Source organism: Hemitrygon akajei, chromosome 1 (assembly GCF_048418815.1).
Source record: "Hemitrygon akajei chromosome 1, sHemAka1.3, whole genome shotgun sequence".
NCBI classification, from domain to species: Eukaryota; Metazoa; Chordata; class Chondrichthyes; order Myliobatiformes; family Dasyatidae; genus Hemitrygon; species Hemitrygon akajei.
The window spans coordinates 178,579,093-178,604,596 of record NC_133124.1 but is presented as its reverse complement, the minus strand read 5'-3'; the positions used below and the strand labels follow the sequence as shown (position 1 = coordinate 178,604,596).

General features: G+C 44.5%; 1 long non-coding RNA gene across 2 annotated transcripts in view; it reads right to left on the bottom strand.

Annotated features, from left to right (window-relative positions):
- Nucleotides 1-25,504, bottom strand: part of LOC140732765 (uncharacterized) — a 113,349-nt gene that overhangs the window by 47,795 nt on the left and 40,050 nt on the right. Inside the window, exon 1 of one of the 2 annotated variants that reach the window (XR_012100130.1) lies at nt 21,309-21,881. The exons of the other annotated variant lie outside the window; for it this stretch is intronic. This is a non-coding gene — a long non-coding RNA (uncharacterized lncRNA). Of the gene's footprint in view, nt 1-21,308; nt 21,882-25,504 lie in introns of those variants that run through there. 2 annotated transcript variants of the gene reach the window in all.

Below are 25,504 nucleotides of genomic sequence, written 5' to 3'. Positions count from 1 at the left end.
ACAGCAGCTAATAGAAAGAATTTGGGGTCAAGCAGGCTGGAGTCTTTGGAGTTGGGAGCTGAGAGGCTCTGGCGTGAAGAGGCTGAGTAAGTGACCCAGGTGTGGGGAGGGAGAGCAGTGAGAAGTCGCAGGTAAGACCTTCCTTAAGATGTTTTATTTTGCTGTTGACCTTTGACATTGTTTCAGTGCAGACAGGAAGGTAGTGTTGGATTAGAGTAACATTGTTCTTTTTCTTCCAGTTTGCTTATAATGTTTATATAATCACCTGTATGAGTAATTGTTCATTGAGTTTTCAGTATCAGTAGTACAGGTGATTCTGTACTTTTCCAAAAGCTCCTTTGCAGTGTGTCATACAATTGAACCCGACCAGTTGATAGGTTATTCTGTATCACTCGAAACTCTCCAGTCTGAGCTACTTCTTGTAAAAATGATAATTTCTTTGTTCATTGTCTTTCTTTGCCTCTACCTTCCTTACAGTAGACCAAACTGATAACCATTATTTTGTTTTGTTATCAACACTGAATAAACAGAAGAGAGGGTCCAGAGAAAGTTCATGAGAATGAGAAATAAAAGTGTTAATATATCAGGAGCATTTGATGATTCTGGGCCTGTTCTCGCTGGAGCTTAAAAGAAAGGAGTTTTGAAAAGTATCAAAGGTTGAGATAGAGTGGACATACAGAGAACGTTTTCTACAGTGGAGTCTTCGATCAGAGGGCACAGCCTCAGAATACAAGGATGTCCTTTTAGAAAAGAGATGATGAGGAATTTATTTAGGCAGAAGTTGGTGAATCTGTAGAAATTTATGGCCAAGTCATTGTGTAAACTTTAGCTGAATTTAACAGACCCTTGATTAGGAAATTACCGAAGATTACGGGGGCAGGCAGGCGAATGCAGTAGAGAGAGAAACTAAATCTGCCATCTTGGAATAGCAGAGCAGAGAGGCCTAATTCAGCTCCTCTGTTTGTGTGTTGATATATTTATTCATTTATATCTGCTGCTTTATCTATTTATGTACTGACTGAGATACAGAGCAGAATAGGCTCTTCGAGGCATTCGGCCCAGCAAGAATCCTAGCCCAATCACGGGACAGTTTACAATGACCAATCAACCTACCAACCGGTACCCTTTTGGACTCTGGGTGGAAACCAGAGCACCCGGAGGAAACCCACAGGGTCACAAGGACAACCTTCCTGACAGCGGTGGGAATTGATCCTGGATCACCTGTACTGTAAAGCGTTGTGCTAACCACCACACTATGGTGCTGTCCTCATGTCTTATGGTCTTGTTTCACGGTCTCTCCGATGACGATATCTGCAGTTGGTGCACCCAGTAGCTACTTGGGACAGTAGTTTGACAGGGGCTGGAGAACTGGAATGGGTGCTGAATGTTCCACCGTTTCCATGTTTGAGAATGGATAGAAGGAGATTAAAGGTGATTGGATCCATTGAGTGTGTATGGGTAAAACTCAAAACAATAAAGATGCAATCATTCTGATTGTATCAGGGCTTTTGTCGTGGTTGATTTCAGTTACTCCAATATACACTGCTCCTTTGTGCAAGAGATTACTCCGCAGTGCGTGAGATCAGACAGGACAGAATTTGGTAGATGCATCCAGGAGTGTCTCTTAAAACATAGGTGAGGTGAGGTGGACCTGCTTTTGAGTAATAAGCCTGGCCAGACTGACACATTCCCATGGGAGAATTGTCAGGCGAACACTAACCACAAGTTTTAAGATATCTAACAATAAGGGCAAGTACAAATCGGGCGAGAGTACTAGATTAGAGCACGGCAAATTACAAGACTACTCAGCAGGAACCAGGGAGAGTTAACTGGGAACAGTAGTTTTTAGGCAAGTCCACATCTGACCTGTGGAGGGTGTTAAAAAACCAACTTCACAGAGTACAGGACAGGTATGCTCCATGTCAGGAGGACAGGGATGGCAAGGTCAGGGAATCTTGGATGTTGAGAGAAGTGGTGAATTTAGTCAAAAAGGAAGTGTAGGTAAGGTTTAGGAAGCCAGATTCAACCAGAGACACTGAGAATTTTAAGGAAACCAGAAATGAACTCATGAAGGGAATTAGGAAAACCAGGAGTGGCTGTGAAATGCCCTTGGCAAGTAGGACTAAAGAGAATCCAGGGCACTCTACTCATATGGTCGATCAAGAGCAGAGTGTAAAGGGGAGAGGGTAGGACCATTCATGGATTAAGGACGGAACATGTATTTGGAGGTGGAGGATGTGGGCAAGGTCATAAATGAGTAATTTACATCAGTATTACCAATGAGGATGGTGAGATCAGTGTGGACTGAGATAATTTACTAGGGCATCTCTATATATGCACTAAGAGGTAGTGTTGGGTCTTTTGAAGAACATGAAGGTGGATAAGTCCCCAGGGCCTGACATGATATACCACAAGTTAGTGAGAGAGGCAAGAGAGAAGATTGCTGTGGCTTTGATCAATACCTTCATGACCTCTCCTGCCACAGGATTATCGAGAAGTTGCTGTTGTTCCATTATTTAAGGGAAATTGGGACAATCCTGGAAACTATAAACCAGAGAGTCTTCAGTCGGAGGTGGGGGGATGACTGGGATTTACAAGCATTTGGCCTAATTTGGGGCAGTTAGCAGGGCTTTGTGGGAGACAAATCGTGTCTTACTAACTTGAGGTGACAAGGGTGATTGAAGGTAGAGCTGTGGATATTGTCTACGTGGCTTTTCGTAATGCATTTGGCAAGATTCTTCATGGGACGTACATTCAGATGGTTGAGATGCATGGGATCCAGTCTATAGGCCATTTGGCTTCACAGCTGGCTGCTCACAGAAGAGAGAGTAGTGGTGGGAGGCCCGTGGCTCATGGTAATCTGCAGGGACCCGTCTGGGACCTACACTGTTTGTGACATATAGAAGTGACTCGGATGAGAATATGGATGGGTGGCTTGGTAAGTATGTAGACAACATGAAGATCACTGGTGTTGTGGATCGTGTCGAAGTCTGCCAAAGGACACAGCCGGATGTCAGTTACTGATATGGGCAGAGAAATGGCGTTTGGAGTTTAATTTGGTCAACAGTGAGGTAGTGCTCTTTGGGAGATCAAATGTAAATTGACGGTGCACCTTTAATGGTGAGACCCTCAGAGATGGGAAGAGGAATCTCCTAGTTCAAGTCTTTTGCTCTCTCCACTTTCCACACGGATTGATAGGGCAGTAAAGAAGGCAAAGTATAGAAACATAGAAAATAGGTGCAGGAGTAGGCCATTCGGCCCTTCGAGCCTGCACTACCATTCAGTATGATCATGGCTGATCATCCAACTCAGAACCCTGTACCTGCTTTCTCTCCATACCCCCTGATCCCTTTAGCCACAAGGGCCATATCTAACTTCCTCTTAAATATTGCCAATGAACCAGCCTCAACTGTTTCCTGTGGCAGAGAATTAAACAGATTCACCACTCTCTGTGTGAAGAAGTTTTTCCTCATCTCGGTCCTAAAAAGCTTCCCCTTTATCCTTAAACTGTGACCCCTCATTCTGGACTTCGCCAACATCAGAAACAATCTTCCTACATCTAGCCTGTCTGATCCCTTTAGAATTTTATACGTTTCAATAAGATCCCCCCTCAATCTTCTAAATTCTAGTGAGTATAAGCCTAGTCGATCCAGTCTTTCTTCATATGAAAGTCCTGACATCCCAGAAATCAAGCTGGTGAACCTTCTTTGTACTCCCTCTATGGCAAGAATGTCTTTCCTCGGATTAGGGGACCAAAACTGCACACAATATTCTAGGTGCAGTTTCACCAAGGCCTTGTACAACTGCAGTAGAACCTCCCTGCTCCTGTACTCAAATCCTTTTGCTATGAATGCCAACATACCATTTGCCTTTTTCACCGCCTGCTGTACCTGCATGCCCACCTTCAATGACTCGTGTACAATGACACCCAGGTCTCGTTGCACCTTCCCTTTTCCTAATCAGCCACCATTCAGATAATAATCTGTTTTCCTGTTCTTGCAACCAAAGTGGATAACCTCACATTTATACACATTAAATTGCATCTGCCATGAATTTGCCCACTCACTCAACTTATCCAAGTCACCCTGCATCCTCTTACCATCCTCCTCACAGCTAACACTGCCACACAGCTTCGTGTCATCCGCAAACTTGGAGATGCTGCATTTAATTCCCTCGTCTAAATCATTAATATATATTGTAAACAACTGAGGTCCCAGCACTGAGCCTTGCGGTACCCCACTAGTCACTGCCTGCCTTTCTGAAAAGGTCCGGTTTACTCCCACTCTTTGCTTCCTGTCAGCCAACCAATTCTCTATCCACATCAATACCATACCCCCAATACCGTGTGCTTTAAGTTTGCATACTAATCTCCTGAGTGGGACCTTGTCAAAAGCCTTTTGAAAATCTAAATATACCACATCCACTGGCTCTCCCCTATCCACTCTACTAGTTACATCTTCAAAAAATTCTATAAGATTCGTCAGAGATGATTTTCCTTTCACAAATCCGTGCTGACTTTGTCCAATGATTTCACCTCTTTCCAAATGTGCTGTTATCACATCTTTGATAACCGACTCTAGCATTTTCCCCACCACCAATGTCAGACTCACCGGTCTACAATTCTCTGGTTTTCCTCTCCCTCCTTTTTTAAAAAGTGGGGTTACATTAGCCACCCTCCAACCCTCAGGAACTAATCCAGAATCTAAGGAGTTTTGAAAAATTATCACTAATGCATCCACTATTTCTTGGGCTACTTCCTTAAGCACTCTGGGATGCAGACCATCTGGCCCTGGGGATTTATCTGCCTTTAATCCCTTCAATTTACCTAACACCACTTCCCTACTAACATGTATTTCCCTCAGTTCCTCCATCTCACTAGACCCTCAGTCCCCTACTATTTCCGTAAGATTGTTTATTCCACCTTGGTGAAGACAGAACAAAAGTAGTTATTCAATTGGTCTGCCATATCTTTGTTCCCTATGATCAATTCACCTGTTTCTGACTGTAAGGGACCTACATTTGTCTTGACCAATCGTTTTCTTTTCACATATCTATAAAAGCTTTTACAGTTAGTTTTTATGTTCCCTGTCAGCTTTCTCTCATAATCTTTTTTCCCTTTCCTAATTAAGCCCTTTGTCCTCCTCTGCTGGTCTCTGAATTTCTCCCAGTCCTCAGGTGTGCCCTTTTTTTTGCTAATTTATATGTTTCTTCTTTGGACTTGATACTATCCCTAATTTCCCTTGTCAGCCACGGGTGCACTACCTTCCCTGGTTTATTCTTTTGCCAAACTGGGATGAACAATTGTTGTAGTTCATCCATGCGATCTTTAAATGCTTGCCATTGCATATCCACCGTCAACCCTTTAAGTATCATTTGCCAGTCTATCTCAGCTAATTCACGTCTCATACCTTCAAAGTTTCCCTTCTTTAAGTTCAGAACCTTTGTTTCTGAATTAACTATGTCACTCTCCATCTTAATGAAGAATTCCACCATATTCTGGTCACTCTTACCCAAGGGGCCTCGCACGACAAGATTGCTAACTAACCCTTCCTCATTGCTCAATACCCAATCTAGAATGGCCTGCTCTCTAGTTGATTCCTCGACACGTTGGTTCAGAAAACCATCCCGCATACATTCCAAGAAATCCTCTTCCTCAGCACCCTTACCAATTTGGTTCACCTAATGTATGTGTAGATTGAATTCACCCAATATAACTACTGTTCCTTTATTGCACGCATTTCTAATTTCCTGTTTAATGCCATCCCCAACCTCACTACTACTGTAAGGTGGCCTGTACACAACTCCCACCAGCGTTTACTGCCCCTTAGTGTTATGCAGCTCTACCCATATCGATTCCACATCCTCCAGGCTAAGGTCCTTCCTTTCTATTGTGTTAATCTCCTCTCTAACCACCAATGCTACCCCACCTCCTTTTCTTTCCTGTCTATCCCTCCTGAATATTGAATATCCCTGGATGTTGAGCTCCCATCCTTGGTTACCCTGGAGCCACGTCTCTGTGATCCCAACTATATCATATTCATTAATAACTATCTGCACATTCAATTCATCCACCTTGTTACGAATGCTCCTCGCATTGACACACAAAGCCTTCAGGCTCGTTTTTACAACACTCTTAGCCCTTACACAATTATGTTGAAAAGTGGCCCTTTTTGCTTTTTGCCCTAATTTGCCTGCCTGCCACTTTTACTTTTCACCTTACTACTTTTTGCTTCTACCCTCATTTTACACCCCTCTATCTCTCTGCACTTGTTCCCATCCCCCCACCACATTAGTTTAAATCCTCCTGAACAGCAGTAGCAAACGCTCCTACTGGGACATTGGTTCCAGTCCAGCCCAGGTGCAGACCGTCCTGTTTATACCGGTCCCACCTCCCCCAGAACTGGTTCCAATCCCCAGAAATTTGAATCCCTCCCCTTTGCACCATTTTTCAAGCCACATGTTCATCTGAAATATCCTCCTATTTCTACTCTGACTAGCACGTGGCACTGGTAGTAATCCAGGGATTATTACCTTTGTGGTCCTACTTTTTAGTCTATCTCCTAACTCCCTAAATTCACCTTGTAGGACCTCATCCCATTTTTTTCCTATATCGTTGGTACCTATGTGTACCACGACCACTGGCTGTTCACCCTCCCATTCCAGAATGTCCTGCAGCCGCTCAGAGACATCCTTGACCCTTGCACCAGGGAGGCAACATACCATCCTGGAGTCTCGTTTGCGGCCGCAGAAACGCCTATCTATTCCCAATACAATCGAATCCCCTATCACTATAGCTCTCCCACTCCTTTTCCTTCCCTCCTGTGCCGCAAAGCCACCCATGGTGCAATGAACTCGGCTGCTGCTGCCTTCCCCTGATGAGACATCTGCCCCAACAGTATCCAAAACGGTATCTCTGTTTAGGAGATAGAGATAACAGGATATAACGGAGATAGAGATTGGAATGTGTACCGTCCAATGAAGGGAGAGTTTTTTCTTGTTCTGTGCCTGAGAATGAGGTGTCTGGGTCTTTTGTTTGACGAGAGATGAAGAGAGAAGACGCCAGAAAGGAAAGGTCGTAGACAGTAGGACGGAGTGGACTTGGAGTGGAGCCAGGAGTCAATGGAGCCCGGGGAAATCGATGGAGGAGCAGCGGGAGGAAACTGTGAGCTCCAACATGCACATTAGACTGTTTCATTAAAATGGGCCCTTTTCTTTTTGTTTTACTTTACTAACCCTTTAGTCAAATGAAGAATTAAAAAGCAAAATCGATTAACTGCACATGGTGTACTCTCTGTTATTTTGTGGTACTGATTTGTAACAGGGGAACAGATCACACAGATCCACACAAACAAGAGGTTTTACACCTCAGGTTTCACACATCTGGTGGAGCAGGAGACTGTCTTCCCTAGACTAACACTGCCAGCCCAACCTGAGGGTTACACATGATAAATATCGAGAAAAATAAATACACTGATGGTTCGTCAGTGATTGAGAGGAGATTCAAATGTTCCTTTTCTGGAACTGAGGGTATTGACCAGGTTACATATCACTGCAACTTGAAGGTCGCTATCTGGGAGCAGTAAAGGTGTATATATGGAACTAACAAACTTCAGTCCTGCCCGTCTGCTGAAGAGTACTCATTGGCTATGTGGTTACTGGATCTACCCCCGTCTGTCGGGCATCTTCCCTGAGAACGAGGGGTAGTGGAAAGAGCATTGGCCCTGGAAGGGCTGCTGTTGCCTTGCCTACAGAATACTCCACATGTGATACTTGCAATATTTAAACTTGGTGTTTAAGTTCCTTGCCATACACATCAACGATGATCTCACGTGGTCTGTACATATCGGCCGTGTGGTGAAAAATGCACAACTGCGCCTCTTTCACCTCAGACGGTTGAAGAATTTCGGTATGGGCCCCCAAATCCTAAGAACATGCAACAGGGACACAATTGAGAGCATCCTGACTGGCTGCATCACTGCCTGGTATGGGAACTGTACCTCCCTCAATCGCAGGACTCTGCAGAGAGTGGTGCAGGCAGCCCAGTACATCTGTAAATGTGAACTTCCCACTGTTTCAGTGACAGGTGTGTAATAAGGGCCCAAAGGATCATTGCAGACCCAAGTCACCACAACTACAAACTGTTCCAGCTGCTACCATCTGGGAAGTGGTACCGCAGCATAAAAGCCAGGACCAACAGGCTCCGGGACAGCTTCTTCCACCAGGCCATCAGACTGATTAATTCACACTGACACCATTGTATTTCTGTCCTGTTATACAGACTATTTATTACAAATGACTATAAATGCACATTTAGACGGAGATGTAATGTAAAGATTTTTACTCCTCACGTATGTGAAGGGTGTAAGAAATAAAGTCAATTCAATTCAATTCACCACCTCACCACCCTCTGGTCTGGTGGCACCAGAGATCCAAAACTGATTCTGGATGATTGCAGAGGGACTAAAGTGGGAAGGGTAGCAAGAGTGTGGGGAAGATGAAATATGAAGGTAAGCTGGCTGATAATATTCAAATTGTACCAAATGTTTCTCCCCCCGGTATACATTGAATAATGGAGGCTGGTAACCAGAACACTAGAACAGATATTGGAGTGGTTGTGGGGAGAGATGTTAAGCCGAAATACAAAGACAGGAATTGAAAGACTGAGCATCTTGGGAGTAATACTGAGTTTCATCTATTTCACTGTAAGGAATATCATATCATAGGAAAGGCGGATGAACAGAGAGCATGGATCAACACGTGGAATTATGTCATTGTAGCCATTAGCCGTTGGTATAAGGGGGGCAGGACTGGCAGCTCAATGCTCCAGTGTTTTGTTGTTTACAGAGGGACTAAAGTGGGGGGGTAGCATTATTAGCGAGGGAAAATGTCATAGCAGTGCTCAGACAGGACAGACTGGGGGACTTGTCTACTGATGCTGTGTGTATGGAACTGCGGAACAAGAAAGGGATGTCTAGGTTAATGGGATCATGGAGCAAATTTGTAGAGAGACAACTGCAAGAAAAATAAGGTTGTGATAGCAGGTGATTATTAACTTTCCAAAGATTGGCTGGGACTCTTATACTGTAGAAAGGCTGGATAGGATGGAGATTGGATGTTAGAGTCCGAGAGATAGAACAGAGTTTAGATGTGCCTGTCTGAACACAAGATAAAGACAGCAGCTTTAGGGAACCTTCATTTTTACAAGAGATATTGAGGCCCTGAGTAAGAAAGATAGGAGGTTGATTACAGGTAGGAACGAATGAGGTAGCTCTGAAATGAAATGCAGGAAGAAATGCAGGAGAACATCAGGAGGGCTAAAAGAAGGCGTGAGGTTGCTCTAGCAGACAAGGTGAAGGAGAATCCTATGGGATTTTACAGATACGTTAAGAGCAAAAGGATTGCAAGGGACAAACACAGTATGTTGACAGGCCGACTAGGAGGAATGCCATACTATATATAGTATTAGGTAACGGACCAGGTCAGGTCACAGATCTCTCAGTGGGTGAGCATCTGGGGGACAGTGATCACTGTTCCCTGGTCTTTAGCATTATCATGGAAAAGGATAGAATCAGAGAGGACAGGAAAATGTTTAAATGGGGAAGGGAAAATTATGAGGCTATAAGGCTAGAACTTGCAGGTGTGAATTGGGATGATGTTTTTGCAGGGAAATGTACTATGGACATGTAGTCGATGTTTAAGGATCTCTTGCAGGATGTTAGGGATAAATTTGTCCCAGTGAGGAAGATAGAGAATGGTAGGATGAAGGAACCATGGGTGACAAGGGAGGTGGAAACTCTAGTCAGGTGGAAGAAGGCAGCATACATGAGGTTTAGGAAGCAAGGATCAGATGAGTCTATTGAGGAATACAGGGTAGCAAGAAAGCTTAAGAAGGGGCTGAGAAGAGCAAGAAGGGGGTATGAGAAGGCCGTGGCGAGTAGGGTAAAGGAAAACCCCAAGGCATTCTTCAATTATGTGAAGAACAAAAGGGGGACAGGAGTGAAGGTAGGACCAATTACAGATAAAAGTGGGAAGATGTGCCTGGAGGCTGCGGAAGTGAGCGAGGTCCTCAATGAATACTTCTCTTCGGTATTCACCACTGAGAGGGAACTTGATGACGGTGAGGACAATATGATTGAGGTTGATGTTCCGGAGCATGTTGATATTAAGGGAGAGGAGGTGTTGGAGTTGTTAAAATACATTAGGAAGGATAGGTCCCCGGGGCCTGACGGAATATTCCCCAGGCTGCTCCACGAGGCGAGGGAAGAGATTGCTGAGCCTCTGGCTAGGATCTTTTTGTCCTCGTTGTCCATGGGAATGGTACCGGAAGATTGGAGAGAGGCGAATGTTGTCCCCTTGTTCAAGAAAGGTAGTAGGGATAGTCCGGGTAATTATAGACCAGTGAGCCTTACGTCTGTGGTGGAAAAGCTGTTGGAAAAGATTCTTAGAGGTAGGATCTATGGGCATTTAGAGAATCATGGTCTGATCAGGGACAGCCAGCATGGCTTTGTGAAGGGCAGATCATGTCTAACAAGCCTGATAGATTTCTTTGAGGAGGTGACCAGGCATATAGATGAGGGTAGTGCAGTAGATGTGATCTACATGGATTTTAGTAAGGCTTTTGACAAGGTTCCACATGGTAGGCTTATTCAGAAAGTCAGAAGGCATGGGATCCAGGGAAGTTTGGACAGGTGGATTCAGAATTGGCTTGCCTGCAGAAGGCAGAGGGTTGTGGTGGAAGGAGTATTTTCAGATTGGAGGGTTGTGACCAGTGGTGTCCCAGAAGGCTCTGTTCTGGGACCTCTATTTTTCATGATTTTTATTAACGATCTGGATGTGGGGGTAGAAGGGTGGGTTGGCAAGTTTGCAGACGACACAAAGTTTGTTGGTGTTGTAGATAGTGTAGAGGATTGACGAAGATTGCAGAGAGACATTGATAGGATGCAGAAGTGGGCTCAGAAGTGGCAGATGGAGTTCAACCCGGAGAAGTGTGAGGTGGTACACTTTGGAAGGACAAACTCCAAGGCAGAGTACAAAGTAAATGGCAGGATACTTGGTAGTGTGGAGGAGCAGAGGGATCGGGGGGTACATGTCCACAGATCCCTGAAAGTTGCCTCAGAGGTAGATAGGGTAGTTAAGAAAGCTTATGGGGTGTTAGCTTTCAGAAGTCGAAGGATAGAATTTAAGAGTCGCGATGTAATGATGTAGCTCTATAAAACTCTGGTTAGGCCACACTTGATGTACTGTGTCCAGTTCCGATCACTTCACTACAGGAAATATGTGTAAACTATAGAAAGTGTGCAGAGGAGATTTACAAGGATGTTGCCTGGATTGGGGAGCATGCCTTATGAGAATAGCTTTAGTAAACCTGGCCTTTTCTCCTTGGAGCGATGGAGGATGACAGGTGGCCTGCTGGAGGTGTATAAGATGATGAGAGGCATTGATCGTGTGGATCGTCAGAGGCTTTTTCCCAGGGCTGAAATGACTATCACGAGAAGCCACAGTTTTAGGGTGTTTGGAAGTAGGTACAGTGGAGATGTCAGGGGGTAAGATTTTTATGCAGACAGTGGTGAGTGTGTGGAATGGGCTGCTGGCAATGGTGGTGGAGGCGAATACGATAGGGTCTTTTAAGAGACTCCTGGATAGATACATGGAGCTTCGGAAAATAGAGAGCTATGGTAACCCTAGTTAATTTCTAAGGTAAGTGCATGTTTGTTACAGCATTGTGGGCCTAAAGCATGTATTGTGCTGTCGTTTTTCTAGGTTCAATATATTCTCTACAAATTGATGTGTGTCTGTCTAAGAGCACCTGAACTGCCTGTATTGTATCTGCCTCCACCAACTCCCTTGACAGCACACTCTGGGCAGCCACTGCTCTCTACAATTTCCAATATCGTTATCCTTCAATATACCAATTTATGTGGAAAGTGTGCCCTCTAGTGTTAGACTGGGGGAAGGACACTGAGGAAGGATATGCTGGCTTTGGAAGTGGTGCAGAGGAGGTTCACCAGGATGATTCCAGACATGAGCGGGTTAGACTACGAGGAGCGATTGAGTTGCCTGGGAATGTACTCTCTTGAATTCAGAAGAATGAGAGGAGATCTTATAGAAGCATGTAAAATTATGAAAGGGATAGATAAGACAGAGGCAAGAAAGTTGTTTCCACTGGTAGCTGAGATTAGAACTAGTGGACATAGCCTCAAGATTCAGGGAGTATATTTTGGACGGAGACGAGGAGGAACTGCTTTTCTCAAAGAGTGGTGAATCTGTGGAATTCTCTGCACAATGGAGCAGTGGAGGCTACCTCAGTAAATATATTTAAGATAAGGTTGGATGGATTTTTGCATAGCGTGGGAATTAAGGATTATGGGGGAAGGCAGGTAGGAGGAGATGAGTCCATGATCAGATCACCATGATCTGATTGAATGACGGAGCAGGCTCGACGGGCCAGATGGCCAACTCCTGCTCCTATTTCTCATGTTGATTATGTTTATGTTCTTTATTGTCACCTTTCTGTCAGCGTAAACCAGTCTGGTATTCTCCTCCGGTCTCCCTCATTAACAAGGCATTTTCACCCAAACAACTGCCGCTCAATGGAAGCATTTTGTTGGTAATTTTTCTGCATCATCCTCCATAAGAGACTGTTGTGCTTGCAAATCCCAGGAGATCAACATATTCTGAGATACTCAAACCACCCCATCTGGCACCAACAATCACTCCACAGTCAAAGTCACTTTGATCACATTTCCTCCCCTTTCTAATGATTGGTCTGAACAGCAACTGAACCTCTTGACCGTGCCTGCATGCTTTGCTGCATTGAGTTGCTGCCACATGATTGGCTGATTAGATATTTACATTATTGAGCAGATGTACAGGTGTACCGAACACGGGTCACTGAGTGTATTTGAGACAGAGGTTGATTGGTTCAAGATATGTAAGGGGTTAAGAGTTACCTCAAAGATGTTGTGACACAGGAGCAGAATTAGGACATTCAGACGATCAAGTCTACTCTGTCATTCCATCATGGTGGATTTACTATCCTTCTCAACTCCGTTCTTCTACCTTCTCCCACAACTTCTGATGCCCATACTAATCAACAACCTGAGGTTGTGCCCTCTGGTCCCAGACGTCTGCACCATTGGTAACATCCTCTCCACATCCACTCTATCTAAGCCGTTCAATATTCGATAGGTTTCAATGGGATCTCCCCTCATTCTTCTAAACTCCAGCGAGTACAGGCCCAGAGCCATCAAACACTCCTGATACGTTAACCCTTTCATTCACAGAACCTCCTCTGGGCCCTCTCAGATGCCCGCACAATTTTTCTTAGATGAGGGGCCCAAAACTGCCCATGGTACTCTGTGCAGTCTGACCAATGCCTTTTAAAGGCTCACCATTGCTGTATTCTTGTCCTCTGAAAACGAATGCTAATGCTATATTTGCCTTCCTTACCACTGATTCAAATTCCAAGCTAACATTTAGGGCAGGGTGTCCCAACCTGGGGTCCACAGACACCTCGGTTAATCGTAGGGGTGGGGATCCCCTGCTTTTGAGAATCCTGCACAAGGACTCCCAAGTCCCTTTGCACCTCCTTCACCATTTAGAAAACAGTCCATACTTCTACAAAAGTGCATGTCCATACGCTTCCCAAGATTGTATTCTGTCTGCCACTTCTTTGAGGAAAGAGAAGCAGAATAAAGGGTGTAAAGGTAGGAAGGTAGAAGGGCTAAAGTGGGTGTACTTCAATGCAAGAAGCATCAGGAACAAAGGTGATGAACTGAGAGCTTGGATACATACACGATGTAGTGGCCATTACGGAGACTCGGCTGGCACCAGGGCAGGAATGGATTCTCAATATTCCTGGATTTCAGTGCTTTAAAAGGGATAGAGGGGGGGAAGGGGAGGAAGGGTGGCATTACTGGTCAGGGATACTATTACAGCTGCAGAAAGGGTGGGTAATGTAGCAGGATCCTTTTTTGAGTCAGTATGGGTGGAAGTCAGGAACAGGAAGGGAGCAGTTACTCTACTGGGGATATTCTGTAGGCCCCCTGGTGGCAGCAGAAATACCGAGGAGCAGATTGGGAGGCAGAGTTTGGAAAGGTCCAAAAATAACAGGGTTGTTATCATGGGGGACTTTAACTTCCCTAGTATTGATTGGCACTTGATTAGTTCCAAGGGTTTAGATGGGGCAGAATTTGTTAAGTGTGTCCAGGATGGATTCCTGTCACAGTACGTTGACAGGCCGACTAGGGGGAATGCCATACGAGATCTAGTATTAGGTAACGAACCGGGTCAGGTCACAGATCTCTCAGTGGGTGAGCATCTGGGGGACAGTGATCACCGCTCCCTGGTCTTTAGCATTATCATGGAAAAGGATAGAATCCGAGAGGACAGGAAAATTTTTAATTGGGGAATGGCAAATTATGAGGCTATAAGGCTAGAAATTGCGGGTGTGAATTGGGATGATGTTTTTGCAGGGAAACGTACTATGGACATGTGGACGATGTTTAAGGTTCTCTTGCAGGTTGTTAGGGATAAATTTGTCCCGGTGAGGAAGATAGAGAATGGTAGGGTGAAGGAAACATGGGTGACAAGGGAGGTGGAAAATCTAGTCAGGTGGAAGAAGGCAGCATACATGAGGTTTGGGAAGCAAGGATCAGATGGGTCTATTAGGGGATATAGTGTAGCAAGAAAGGAGCTTAAGAAGGGGCTGAGAAGAGCAAGAAGGGGGCATGAGAAGGACTTGGCGAGTAGGGTAAAGGAAAACCCCAAGGCATTCTTCAATTATGTGAAGAACAAAAGGAGGACAGGAGTGAAGGTAGGACCGATTAGAGATAAAAGTGGGAAGATGTGCCTGGAGGCTGTGGAAGTGAGCGAGGTCCTCAATGAATACTTCTCTTCGGTATTCACCACCGAGAGGGAACTTGATGACGGTGAGGACAATATGAGTGAGGTTGATGTTCCGGAGCATGTTCATATTAAGGGAGAGGAGGTGTTGGAGTAGTTAAAATACATTACGACGGATAAGTCCCCAGGGACTGACGGAATATTCCCCAGGCTGCTCCACGACTTGAGCGAAGAGATTGCTGAGCCTCTGGCTAGGATCTTTATGTCCTCGTTGTCCACAGGAATGGTACTGGAGGATTGGAAGGAGGTGAATGTTGTCCCCTTGTTCAAAAAAGGTAGTAAGGATAGTCCGGGTAATTATAGACCAGTGAGCCTTAAGTCTGTGGTGGGAAAACTGTTGGAAAAGATTCTTAGAGATAGGATCTATGGGCATTTAGAGAATCATGGTCTGATCAAGGACAGTCAGCATGGCTTTGTGAAGGGCAGATCATGCCTAACAAGCCTGATAGAGTTCTTTGAGGAGGTGACCAGGCATATAGATGAGGGTAGTGCAGTGGATGTGATCTACATGGATTTTAGTAAGGCATTTGACAAGGTTCCACACGGTAGGCTTGTTCAGAAAGTCAGAAGGCATGGGATCCAGGGAAGTTTGGCCAGGTGGATTCAGAATTGGCTTGCCTGCAGAAGGCAGAGGGTTGTGGTGGAGGGAATACTTTCAGATTGGAGGGTTGTGACTAGTGGTGTCCCACAAGGATCTGTTCTGGGACCTCTACTTTTTGTGACTTTTATTAATGACCTGGATGTGGGGGTAGAAGGGTGGGTTGGCAAGTTTGCAGACGACACAAAGGTTGGTGGTGTTGTAGATAGTGTAGAGGATTGTCGAAGATTGCAGAGTGACATTGATAGGATGCAGAAGTGGGCGGAGAAGTGGCAGATGGAGTTCAAACTGGAGAAGTGTGAGGTGGTACACTTTGGAAGGACAATCTCCAAGGCAGAGTACAAAGTAAATGGCAGGATACTTGGTACTGTGGAGGAGCAGAGGGATCTGGGGGTACTTGTCCACAGATCCCTGAAAGTTGCCTCACAGGTAGATAGGGTAGTTAAGAAAGCTTATGGGGTGTTAGCTTTCATATGTAGAGGGGTAGAGTTTAACAGACGTGATGTAATGATGCAGCTCTATAAAACTCTAGTTAGGCCACACTTGGAGTACTGTGTCCAGTTCTGGTCGCCTCACTATAGGAAGGATGTGGAAGCATTGGAAAGGGTACAGAGGAGATTTACCAGGATGCTGCCTGGTTTAGAGAGTATGGATTATGATCAGAGATTAAGGGAGCTAGGGCTTAACTCCTTGGAGAGAAGGAGGCTGAGTGGAGACATGATAGAGGTGTACAAGATATTAAGAGGAATAGACAGAGTGGACAGCCAGTGCCTCTTCCCCAGGGCACCACTGCTCAGTACAAGAGGACATGGCTTTAAGGTAAGGGGAGGGAAGTTCAAGGGGGATATTAGAGGAAGGTTTTTCACTCAGTATTTTCAGGAGTATTTGTGATTGCAGAATGTCCTGCCAATGTTGCAACAACTACGATTCTTTGTCACATTTGTGACGAGTATACACTAAAATCTCAAGGACGGAAATTGACTCCTCTTATTAAGAAAGCCTTTACTGTTCTTTGGGTGGAAAATTGGTGATTCAGACAAAGCCCGGGCTCCTCACGTTGTTGCACAACATGCGCTGTTCATCGTAAAGCTTGGCTCGGAGGTGCTCGGAAGTCAATTCTGTGCTGTCCTGATGATATGGCGGGAGCAGAAGGATCATGTGACAGACTGCTACGTCCGTCTGACCAGCGTGTCTGGTGTCTCGGCTAAAAACAAGAAATCCATTGAGTGCCCCAATCTCCCTTCATCAACCTGCAGACACCCTCACACAAACACACAACCAAAACACACCCTCACACACAACCTATAACTTGTTGCCACAGGTGGCTGTGGAGGCCAAGTCACTGGGTATATTTAAGGCAGAGATTGATGGATTGGTCAGGGATGAAGGGATATGGGGAGAAGGCAGGAGATTGGGGCTGAGAGGGAAAAATGGTTCAGCTATGTTGGAATGCTAGAGTAGACTTGATGGGCCAAATGGCCTAATTCTGGTCTTATATTTTATGGTCAATGTCAGGAAAGCCAAGAGCTGATTACAGACTATAGGAGGAAACCGGAGGTACATGAGCCAGTCCTCACTTGGGCATCAGAGGCAGAGGGAGTCAGTTAGGTAAAAATTCCTTGGCGTTAACATATCAGGGGATCTGTTCTGGGACCGGCATGTAAGCGTCATCACAAATGCTCGACAGTACCTCTACTTTCTTACTTGTGTAGATTCGCAAGTAATGGGATGGGGAGACTGTGTTTGCTGGTGAGAGCAGCACTGGACGGGGGAAGGATCATCCGTTTGGTGGGGGGAGCACATCTGAGCTGGAGGGAGTGACCGGTTTTAAGGGAGCTGGAAGGAAGTACTTCAGGGCCAATGAGGGAGCATCGGGGGAGGGAGCACCTCTGAGCCAAAGAGGGAGTGGCTGTGGGCTGGGTACAGCAACAGGTAGGCAGCAGGGCCACGAATGGTGGAGACCTCATTTAGATCCCTCCAGACTATTACTTCACATAAGCCATTGGGTGGGAGTGATACACGGTGGGGACAAGGTGTGGCCAAGAGGATTGACATGGCAAGGCAGATGTTGTCTATGGGGGACTTTGAAAAGATGTCACGTTGTAGCTAGTCTGGAAGGTGAGAACACGTGGGATCGAGGGTGAGATAAGGAAATGGACACAATATTGGCCTTGGTGGTTAAGAGTTGCGATGGGAATGGAGTTCCTCTAAAGTGGGGGCCTGTGACCAACGGTGTACCGAAGAGATTGTGCAGTGACCCTCTTGAAATAAGTTCACCCAATCAACAAAGTTGGTGAGGTGGTGCACAGTGAAGAGGGTTATCTCAAAATACACGGAATTCCAGATGACCTGGGGAATAGGGCCAAGGGATGGCAGCTGGAGTTAAACTCGAAAACTTTGCATCTAGTGATCATTATGCCATTAATTTCAAGGCAATGCAAGAGAACACTTAAGAAAGAAACAATGAAGGCTAAAAGAAGGCATGAGGCTGCTCCAACAGACCAAGTCACAGGAGAATCCTAAGGGCTTCTACAGACACAGTATGTTAAGAGCAAAAGGATTGCAAAGGACAAAATTGGTCCACTGAAAGATGACAATGGTAATCTAGGCTTGAAGCCAAAAGAAACGGGGAGATCTGAAATTGATTTTACACATCTGTATCAACTTGGGAGATGGACACAGAGTTGAAAGAAGTGAGGCTAAGCAGCAGTGAGGTCCTGGACCCTGTACAGATTACAGAGGAGGTGCTCACTCCTCACAAGGTATTCCCTCGGATCCTGTGGAATGCAAGTGCTGAAACTGCAGGGGTCCCAGTTAAATCATCCTTAATGACAGGTGAGGTACCAGATGAGTGAAGAATAGCTGATGCTGTTCTGCTGTTTAAGAAAGGCTATAAGAATGAACCAGGAAATTATAGGCCGCTGAGTCTGACATCAGTAGTGGGAAAGTTATCAGACGTTATACTTAGGGACCAGGTATATGAGTATTTAATAGACGGGATCGATTAGGGATAGTCAGGATGGCTTTGTGTGTGGTAGGTCGTGTCTAACCAATCTTACAGAGTTTTTCGAGGAAGTTACCAGGAAAGTTCATGAAGACAAGGCAGTGGATGTTATCTACGTGGACTTCAGCAAGGCCTCTGACAAAGTCCCACATGGGAAGTTGGTCAAGACGGTTCCATCATTTGACATTCAAGATGAGATAGTAAATTGGATTATGGAAGAAGCCAGAGATTGGTAATAATTTCTTCTGTGACCAGTGGACTGCTGTAGGGATCGGTGATGTGTCTGTTGTTGTTTGTCACCTGTATCAACATTCTGGATGATAATGTGGTAAACTGGATCAGCAAATTTGCAGATGACACCAAGATTTGTGTTGTAGTGGACAGTGAGTAAAACGATCATAGCCTGCAGTGGGATCCGTACCAGCTGGAAAAATGGGATGAAAAATGGCAGATGGAATTTCATGCGGACAAGTACGAGGTGTTGAATTTCAGTAGGACCAACCAGGGTACGACTTACATTGAATGCTCCGGCACTGAGGAGTGTGGTGGAACAAAGGGGTCTGGGAATGCACAACCATAATTCATTGAAAGTGTGTGTTGCAGGCAGATTGGGTCCTAAAGAAAGTATTTGGCATATTGGCCTTCATCGGTCAAATTAGTGAGCACAGGAGATGGGTTGCTATGTTCAAGTTTACAGAGAAAATTTACAGGATGTTGCCAGGAGAGGAGACATGAGTTACAAGAAAAGATTGAGTCGGTTATAACTTTATTCCTTGGAACATAGAAGACTGAGGGGAGATTTGATAGAGGTATACAACATTATGAGGGGTTTAGATAGGGTAAATGCAAACAGGTTCTTTCCACTGAGATTGGGTGACACGACAACTGGAGATCATGGGTTAAGGGTGAAAAGTGAAATGTTGAAGGGGAACATGAGGGGAAACCACTTCACCGAGGGAGGTGAGAGTGTGGAACAAGCTGCTGGCAAAAGTGGTGGATGCGATTTTGATTTCAATGTTTACGGGCCTGTTTCTGTGCTTTAGCTTTCTATGACTCCATGATGCTAAGTGTGAGGTGTTGATTTTGGGAAGATATCCCAGGGCAGGGTGCAGACAAAAATGTCAGGGAAATGGAGTTGGTAGATCAGACAGACTTATACATAACACACAACAAAATAAACATTGACATTTGAACAAGTTCAGAATCAGATCTGGTTCATTATCACTGAGATACACATGACATTTTTTTCTGTTGAAGCAGCAACGCAGTGGAATACATAAAAAAGTACAATAAGAATTGTGTAAAAAGTAGATAGTGCAAAAAGGGAGATGATAGTGAGCTGGTGTTCATGGGTTCATGGACCATTCAGACATCTGATGAACATTAGGAAGCTGTTCTAAAACTGTTCTTTAATTTGTAGAGAAATAAACCACAGTAACAGACTCTCCCGATGAACCTGCTCTGCTAAATCACACCCGTCTGACCAATTAACCCATTCATCCGGGTGTCTTTGGAAGGTGGGAGGAAACCTGAAACCTGAACACCTGTCGGATCCCGTGCGGAGACGGGGAGAACATACATCTCCTTACAGACGGTGGTGGGAATCGAACCGGTGTCCCTGGCTCTGTAATAGTGACCTGCTACCCGTTATGCTACTGTTCTGTCCATGATGAGTGTCCGTCCTCAGGCTCTGCTATCTCCTCCCTCACAGCAGTAATGAGGAGAGGGCGTGGTGAGCAAGGTGACTTAGACCATAAGATAGAGGAACAAATTAGGCCATTCGGTTCTTCAAATCCGCTCCACCGTTTGATCATGACTGATCCATTTCCCTCTCGTCTCCATTCGCTTGCCTTCCTCCCGTAATCTTTTACGCCCTGACTTATCAAGAACCTATGAATCTCCACTTTAAATACACCCAGTGGCCTCCACAGCTCCCTGTGGCAATAAATTCCACAGATTCACCACCTTCTGGCTGAAGAAATTCCTCCAGATCTCTGTTCTAAATGGACAACCCTGAGGTTGTGCCCTCTGGTCCTAGGCTCCCTCACTATAGGAAACATCCTCTCCACACCCACTCCATCTTGGCATTTCAACATTCAATAGGATTCAGTGAGATCCTCCCCCACCTTCAATTTCCCTAAATTCCAGCAAGTGCAGGCTCAGAGCCAAACTTTCCTCATTTGAGAAGCCTTACATTGCTGGGATCAATTTCCTGAACCCCCTTTGAACCCTCCCAACATCAGCACATCCTTTCTTAGATAAGGGGAACGAAACTGCTCACAATAATCCGAATGAGGCCTCACCAGAGCCTTATAAAGCCTCAGCATTACATCCCTGCTTTAATAGTCTAGTCCTCTCGAAATGAATGCTAAAATTGCATTTGCCTTCCTTCCCACCGATTCCATCTGCAAGTTAACCTTGGGAATCCTGCACAAGGACTAGCATGTCCTTTTGCACCTCATTTTTTCCCATTTTCTCTCCATTTGGAAAATTGTCATTTCTTTGCCTATTCTCAGAATCAATCCAAGTCCTTCTGCACCCTCTCTCCTTCCACAATTCTACCTGTCCCGCCACATGTCTTTGTATCATCCACAAACTTGGCCACAAAGCCAGCAATTCTGTCAGCCAAATCACTGATATACAATGTACAGAGAAGTAGTCCCAAAACTGACCCCTGAGGAACGGCAGCCAATCAGAAAAGGACCTCTTAATTCCCACTCTTTGCCCCCTTCCAATAGCCAAAGCTCTATCCATGCTCGTATTTCTCCTGAAATGCCATGCACTCTTGCTAAGCTCGCTTACCTTCATACTTCAACTTTTCCTTCCTTGTGGCTGTTGTAGTTGCCCTCTGTTGGTTTTTTCGAATGTTTCCCAGTCCCACTTGGTGGTAAGTTTCACCTCACTAGGACCTTAAAGGAGACACATTTGCAAATTGATAGTCGATAGTGATTGGGTAATCAGGTAATGAACAGCAGCTAATAGAAAGAAGTTGGGGTCAAGCAGGCTGGAGTCTTTGGAGTTGGGAGCTGAGAGGCTCTGGCGTGAAGAGGCTGAGTAAGTGACCCAGGTGTGGGGAGGGGGAGCAGTGAGAAGTCGCAGGTAAGACCTTCCTTAAGATGTTTTATTTTGCTGTTGACCTTTGACATTGTTTCAGTGCAGACAGGAAGGTAGTGTTGGATTAGAGTAACATTGTTCTTTTTCTTCCAGTTTGCTTATAATGTTTATATAATCACCTGTATGAGTAATTGTTCATTGAATTTTCAGTAACAGTAGTACAGGTGATTCTGTACTTTTCCAGAAGCTCCTTTGCAGTGTGTGTCATACAATTGAACCCGACCAGTTGATAGGTTATTCTGTATCACTCGAAACTCTCCAGTCTGAGCTACTTCTGGTAAAAATAATAATCTCTTTGTTCATTGTCTTTCTTTGCCTCTACCTTCCTTACAGTAGACCAAGCTGAGAACCATTATTTTGTTTTGTTATCAACACAGAATAAACAGAGGAGAGGGTCCAGAGAAAGTTCATGAGAATGAGAAAAAAAAGTGCTAATATATCAGGAGCATTTGATGATTCTGGGCCTGTTCTCACTGGAGCTTAAAAGAAAGGAGTTTTGAAAAGTATCAAAGGTTGAGATAGAGTGGACATACAGAGAACGTTTTCTACAGTGGAGCCTTCGATCAGAGGGCACAGCCTCAGAATACAAGGATGTCCTTTTAGAAAAGAGATGATGAGGAATTTATGTAGGCAGAAGTTGGTGAATCTGTAGAAATTTATGGCCAAGTCATTGGGTAAACTTTAGCTGAATTTAACAGATCTTTGATTAGGAAATTACCGAAGATTACGGGGGCAGGCAGGCGAATGCAGTAGAGAGAGAAAATAAATCTGCCATCTTGGAATAGCAGAGCAGAGAGGCCTAATTCAGCTCCTCTGTTTGTGTGTTGATATATTTATTCATTTATATCTGCTGCTTTATCTATTTATGTACTGACTGAGATACAGAGCAAAATAGGCTCTTCGAGGAGTTCGGCCCAGCAAGAATCCTAGCCCAATCACGGGACAGTTTACAATGACCAATCAACCTACCAACCGGTTCCCTTTTGGACTCTGGGTGGAGACCAGAGCACCCGGAGGAAACCCACAGGGTCACAAGGACAACGTACAAGCTCCTTCCTGATAGCGGTGGGAATTGATCCTGGGTCACCTGTACTGTAAAGCGTTGTGCTAACCACCACACTATGGTGCTGTCCTCATGTCTTATGGTCTTGTCTCACCGTCTCCCCGATGACGATATCTGCAGTTTGTGCACCCAGTAGCTACTTGGGACAGTAGTTTGACAGGGGCTGGAGAACTGGAATGGGTGCTGAATGTTCCACCGTTTCAATGTTTGAGAATTGATAGAAGGAGATTAAAGGTGATTGGATCCATTGAGTGTGTATGGGTAAAACTCATCACAATAAAGATGCAATCATTCTGATTGTATCAGGGCTTTTGTCATGGTTGATTTCAGTTACTCCAATATACATTGCTCCTTCGTGGAAGAGATTGCTCCGTAGTGCAAGAGATCAGACAGGACAGAATTTGGTAGATGCATCCAGGAGTGTCTCTTAAAACATAGGTGAGGTGAGGTGGACCTGCTGTTGAGTAATAAGCCTGGCCAGACTGACACATTCCCATGGGAGAATTGTCAGGCGAACACTAACCACAAGTTTTAAGATATCTAACAATAAGGGCAAGTACAAATCGTGCGAGAGTACTAGATTAGAGCACGGCAAATTACAAGACTATTCAGCAGGAACCAGGGAGAGTTAACTGGGAACAGTAGTTTTTAGACAAGTCCATATCTGACCTGTGGAGGGTGTTAAAAAACCAACTTCACAGAGTACAGGACAGGTATGCTCCATGTCAGGAGGACAGGGATGGCAAGGTCAGGGAATCTTGGATGTTGAGAGAAGTGGTGAATTTAGTCAAAAAGAAAAGGAAGCGTAGGTAAGGTTTAGGAAGCCAGATTCCATAATTCTCCTGTTTTTCTCTCCCTCCTTTTTTAAAAAGTGGGGTTACATTAGCCACCCTCCAACCCTCAGGAACTAATCCAGAATCTAAGGAGTTTTGAAAAATTATCACTAATGTATCCACTATTTCTTGGGCTACTTCCTTAAGCACTCTGGGATGCAGACCATCTGGCCCTGGGGATTTATCTGCCTTTAATCCCTTCAATTTACCTAACACCACTTCCCTACCAACATGTATTTCCCTCAGTTCCTCCATCTCACTAGACCCTCGGTCCCTTACTATTTCCGGAAGATTATTTATGTCCTCCTTAGTGAAGAAAGAACCTAAGTAGTTACCGTAGATTCCGGACTACAGAGCACACCTGATTAAAAGCCGCTGGCTCTAATTTTAGAAATAAAATCAATTTTTTAATTGTAAAGACCGCACCGGATTTTAGGCCGCACCGGATTTTCGGCCGCAGGTGTCCCACGGTGTAATATGAGATATTTACACAGAAAGATATTACACGTGAGGATTTTTTAACTTTTAATTAAATCCATATGGTAACAAAAACAAATACATATTGCAAATGCTTTTTTTCGAACCGTGCCCGTAACGCGGCTACTTTTAAATATACGTTGTGTATACTTCTTTACTGAACAACATTCCAATATCTCCTAACGACTGGTAAAAAATATATATACTGCAGCCTACCAGGAAAAGTTATTGATAGCCTTTAACTTAAAAGCAGCGTTTTCGCTCCGCCGCTCCGCCGCTCGACCCCCTCCTTTCCGTTTATTCACAAACGGCGTTTTCCCACAAGACACCGCGAAACCGGGTGTGACGTCATAGCATCCCGCGATGTAGTACAGAAAACAAATATAGTTAAAACTCTTCTAACTTTAACTAGAAAATGAATTACTAAGCGAAAATATTATAAACTAAATAACTGCCATAAGGCAGCACAATGCTTCGAGTGTTTTCCATGTTGATGAGGGTGAGTACAAATGACTGATTTACAATAATTTAATTGTGAAAGTGCGCTTGATTTATCGTACAATTTCATTGGACCTCTGTGAACTACTCATCAATTTTAATGGTCTACTGTTAGGAGGCAAAATGTTTACGAGGCGGCATGAAAAAAATAATGTATTAGCCGCTCCGTATTAAAGGCCGCAAAGTTCAAAGCTGTTCAAAATGTGGGAAAAAAGTAGCGGCTTAAAATCCGGAATCTACGGTATTCAATTGGTCTGCCATATCTTTGTTCCCTATGATCAATTCACCTGTTCCTGTTTGTAAGGGACCTACATTTGTCTTGACCAATCTTTTTCTTTTCACATATCTATAAAAGCTTTTACAGTTAGATTTATGTTCCCTGTCAGCTTTCGCTCATAATCTTTCTTCCCTTTCCTAATTAAGCCCTTGTGTCTCTGAATTTCTCCCAGTCCTCAGGTGTGCCACTTTTTTTTGCTAATTTATATGTTTCTTCTTTGGACTTGATACTATCCCTAACTTCCCTTGTCAGCCACGGGTGCACTACCTTCCCTGGTTTATTCTTTTGCGATCTTTAAATGCTTGCCATTGCATATCCACCGTCAACCCTTTAAGTATCATTTGCCAGTCTATCTTAGCTAATTCACGTCTCATACCTTCAAAGTTTCCCTTCTTTAAGTTCAGGACCTTTGTTTCTGAATTAACTATGTCACTCTCCATCTTAATGAAGAATTCCACCATATTATGGTCACTCTTACCCAAGGTGCCTTGCACGACAAGATTGCTAACTAACCCTTCCTCATTGCTCAATACCCAATCTAGAATGGCCTGCTCTCTAGTTGATTCCTCGACACGTTGTTTCAGAAAACCATCCCACATACATTCCAAGAAATCCTCTTCCTCAGCACCCTTACCAATTTGGTTCACCCAATCTATGTGTAGATTGAAGTCACCTATTATAACTACTGTTCCTTTATTGCACGCATTTCTAATTTCCTGTTTAATGCCATCCCCAA